This window comes from Apostichopus japonicus, chromosome 17, assembly GCF_037975245.1.
Source record: "Apostichopus japonicus isolate 1M-3 chromosome 17, ASM3797524v1, whole genome shotgun sequence".
In the NCBI taxonomy this organism is placed as follows: Eukaryota; Metazoa; Echinodermata; class Holothuroidea; order Aspidochirotida; family Stichopodidae; genus Apostichopus; species Apostichopus japonicus.
Genome location: NC_092577.1, coordinates 24,000,136 through 24,004,759, shown reverse-complemented (window position 1 = coordinate 24,004,759; position 4,624 = coordinate 24,000,136). Strand labels below are relative to the sequence as shown.

Sequence of the window (4,624 nt, the reverse complement as noted above, 5' to 3'; positions counted from 1 at the left end):
ATTGTGCAATCACAACGCTCGTTCCATGCGATATATTTTATACAAAATGGCGGACGTAAACAAAGTACATGTTCCGTGTGTTTGTCACGTTCATCGAAAATGAACGAATTCGACCGTTTTCTGACGCATCCTGGGCAAAGCTGCTGGACTGTGTTGATAAATGGAAAACATTTGATGGAATAGAGTGCTTCATAGCATCGCATTTCAGGCAAGACTGTAAAGAAGGCGGCGGTTTTCATCGTAAGTGTTATCAAAGATTTACCGACAAATGTCGCATTGCTCAAGCTGAAAAAAAGAATCGAAAACGGGAGGCCAAGGTCAGTACATAACCATGAAGCTTAGGAAGTTAGTACTACTAGTATAATTTTTACAGATGAATACTCTCAGCCATCAGTGAAGCGACGATTAAGATCAGAGACGGGATCTGCTGACACTTCCTGTGTACATCGCAGAAGTGTGCATGTTTTGCCCCCATTGTGTTTAATATGTAAAGATGGTAATGGACGGGTGTACAATAAAATCACTAGAAAAAGAGAAGTTGAGGCACTCACAACATGTGAGACAGAGGAGATCTTTGATTCAAGCTGCAGAACAGAAAAATCATGGTAAAGATTTGCATAGAGCTTCGGTATCACAAGTCCTGCTATCGAAACTACACTCGCTGTTTGTCATACAAATACAGAAAGAAATCTGAGGAGGATATGAGTATTATGTATGCTCCCTCATTTAAGAGTTTCTTGCACGGAAATAGTCGAGAGAACAATCATCAATGGGGGTGAAGTGCTGAGAATAACAATAATGAAGAAATCTCTTTGTGAAAATCGTCGGTGACACAGAGAACTGTGATGCTTCACACTACAGAAACAGTGCCCTTAAGTTAAGAACAGGTTCTTGAAAACATATGGTGACAAACTGCAATTTATCCGGCCACATATTCGTGAATGTGAACTTGTTCTTGCTCATCGTAGTGGATCAGCCAGCCATGTTTTGAACATAACAAGCCAGTCTGAACACTAGTGACAGTGAAGTAGATTAACAAGTAGAGCAAGCATTTCCAGTTGAGCAAACAGTTCCGGTTAAGCCAGTAGTTCAAACATCTAACACTGACTTGCGAGACATTTACCATGCTGCAATGCAGCAACCATGCTGCAATGCAGTTGCATGGCATCATAGAGTTCCAAAGGTGTTACCAAGTGGCCACCAAGAGCAGAAGATCTTACGTCCAAGCATTGTTAAGAGATGGTGCCTGTTGAGTTATTCAATTTCCTTGCCTGGTGCACTGGAATCACCGATGTCTTTTGTTCGGGAGACTATGTGAAAGTCTCGCAGGACGTACAAAAGAAATTGTTGTCTGTTGGTCAAGAACTGATCTACCTAGCTTCTCAAAGCATGTTGCCCTTGGATTGGCAGTACGCCATTTGACTGGATCATCACAACTGATAGGACTTCTCAATGGATTGGGTCACAGCATCTCTCATTCATTGGTACTACAACACGTACCAATGAATGATCGAACTTGCCGAGACTGCCAGCCTGCCCACTGAGGCAGAGCAGGACAAAACGGCGGAGATGGTACTAACGGAGTGGCATGCGGCGCAGGATGCCGCTTGTACTGGTTTACCGGTAGCTTCGCCCGCTATCGGTGATACTAGTTGGGCCCCGAGTCAACCGGCCCAAGAGACATTGAGTGGCCCAGAATCTGACTCGCCAATGGAGGACTGCACTACAGCCTTATTAGTTGTGGCTAAGGAGTCCTCCGATTGGTTTGATGAGACGAAACAGGCCACTGATCTCCTTGACTCGAGTGGCCCTTCCACCCTACCCGCAGCCGCTTCCGTTATACCGGACACGATGGTCGCTAGTGGGCCTCCTGTTCCTAACAGGGAGGTCCATTCGATCAGTGACGAGAAGCTAAGAACTCTGCTCCCTCGTAAGAAAAGGGGGAACACTGCCAGGGGCCTGAAAAGACCCATATTGGGAAAACTTCGCAGGTAATGCGCAGGCCTGTTGTTTACCATCGGGACGGCGTACCTCTGATGAAGTTTTGGAGTGGGTTATTTTTCAGGTGTGTGGGGGGGTTGTGTGGTCGTTACATAATATGGGTTGGGGGGTTCTGTTTGTGGTTTGGAGTTGGCTTTTGGGGGCTGGTTTGTGTAGCGTTATTGTTTTGGTTCTGTTGGCCTTTGGGTCCGTGTCCATTTCATGTCACGTTGAACGCTACATTGAATACATTTGTGGGTGACTGAGAGATTTGTGTTTGTGGGTTTTCAGTTGGGTTTATGGTGGTTGTTAAACAGACTGGAATTGTTCTTGGTTTTGTTGACCTTTGGTCCGTGTCCGTTTTTTTCTTTGCACGTAAAAAGCACTACAACACGATACAGCACTGGCTTTTCAATAGCTTCAAGGTGGTGGCATACCAGCAGGTTTTCACGAAGGCGTGTTCACTACTATTGTCTGGGACAATAACGACTTTGGAGAGGAGACTTTAACTGGTGAGCACTTTTTTTATTTACTATTTTACTCTTGATATTTTTGTATAAATGTTGAATTTTTCTACAAAAAAAAGATAGCCAGTCAAGTCAAAAGCAGATAGAAAATTCTGCCTGGGACGCAGACATCCGACCCCTGCATAACCTACTGCCAATGCCAAACCCATGATAATTGTTTGTCCTTATTTGAGGGCAGACATATATGCATGCCCTAAATTTTTCGCCATAGTTGCATGAAGGCCTATATTGGACTCTTGTTGAAAGAAGAATTAAAATAAACCAAAAATATTAGAAAAATCTGTATCATTAATCGACAACCTGTACATGTAGTTCCATTCAATCCTGTCAGTGAAAACCACAAAATCTCAATTCATCTATTCACAAATAAAAACTTTAACAATATCCTATTTTTTCCAGGTAAAGGTACTACGCACAATACAAATGGGATAATTCTTCAGAGGATACCAGAGACTGGAACACACCATCAACCAGTGTCATCGACATTACCAAGTCTAAGCAAAGAACTATAAAGGCAGTGCCTCACTACCAACAGGTGATGGGAGTGTTTCAACTCAACTGTGACCTACGGAAGTTGTCATAGTTGATGTTTCACTTGTTCTGCTTGGTTGTTGTAGGTTGTAACAAATGCATGATTTTCACATTAACATTTGCTGATATTTAACAGTTATTGTTGATTTTTTCCCCAATTTGTTTTGAGGGTTTGTGGATTTTTTTGGCACAAAAGTAACCCATGAGACACACATTTGACACATACCCCACCCCCACCTTGGATTTGGACATACGAAAATGGGATGGACTTAAATGGGTCCTTGGGGTGTATGATTTTAGTGTTGTATGTGTTGATTTTATTAATTTATTACTATTTTGTTTTAAGTTTCTTTCCATCCTGGTTTTTTTTTTAATTGCTTTGTTATTGTTGTTAAGCTTATGTATATCTTTCTTCTTAGTGCTGATGGCATCAAAAAGGACACAGAATATCATTTGCACGTACATCCAAAAAGTTAAAAACTTTGTGTTTTTAGAAAGAGAAAAAGTGCATGGAATGCAAACATGATCATGTTGATAATTATTTTCTGACATTCAACTGTTGACTGATAATTTGTTCATATTGCTTTTATTTGATATTTATGCACAGGGCTTTAAGTAAATGTTGGCAGAGCCACAGACGTACCTGACCCTTAGGTTCGTTCACTAACAGTGGCCACAACCCTCCCTTGGTTATAATCAGACACCAACAACCTATTGAGTACATTTTAATCCAATGTTATTTTTTCCCTCTAATTCCCTGTCACTCACAGATACAAGATGCGCCACCTTTGCCTTCGTGGGCTGGTTTTAACCAAGCAGTGTCTTAGTGTGTTATTCCCAGTGTCACAAAAATTGGATACCTACCTGTCATCGGATGCTAGTCCGACGGAAATGTCCACGGTTAACACACTGCTGTCATCAGGAGACACATCTGGAACAGCAGATGCCGCCTAGTTTTCGATAAGGACGTCTGGAGGGCAGAGGATATTGTCCCCCTCGTGCAAAGTGACATTAGGTTGCGCATGGAGGCGGACCATGCACGGCTTCCCGACACTGCCTTTCGCAGACGCTGGCGCAAGTTTGGGGCCAGTTTGTAATGTTTTATTTGTTTTGCTTCTGTTGGCCTTTGGGTCCGTGTCCTTTTCGCGTCACGTTAAACGCTGCGTTAGTGAGAGATTGATGGGTTTCAGTTGTTTTACAGACTCGGATTGTTTTTGGTTCTGTTGACCTTTGGTCCGTATCCGTTTTCTTAGCACGTAAAATGCACACGCTAGTATCTCAATTCTGAACAAGTTTTCAAACACAATTGAACTCTTATCAAAACAATGGCCAATCAATGGCTGTAAAATACAATAAACCTTTATGAGTTTATGTAAAACAGCACATAAAAGCTGTAAAAGAATTTCATTCAATAAATTCGAACAATAAAAAGGGACTGAAATATCATTGCACTAATTTACAGTGCAACTGTTATTCGTTTGTTTGGGGCGGGGTGGTTACTGGCAACGAACTTTGTTTTCCCCTGGATGCATACAGATATTCTCTAACAGATAATCCTGATCCGTGAATGGTAAAGTACTCCCAAA

The 4,624-nt window shown here is 42.1% G+C and overlaps 1 pseudogene; it reads left to right on the top strand.

The window, feature by feature from the left end:
- Window positions 1–3,169, top strand: LOC139985046 (uncharacterized; annotated as a pseudogene).
- The last annotated feature ends 1,455 nt before the right edge of the window (window positions 3,170–4,624 follow it).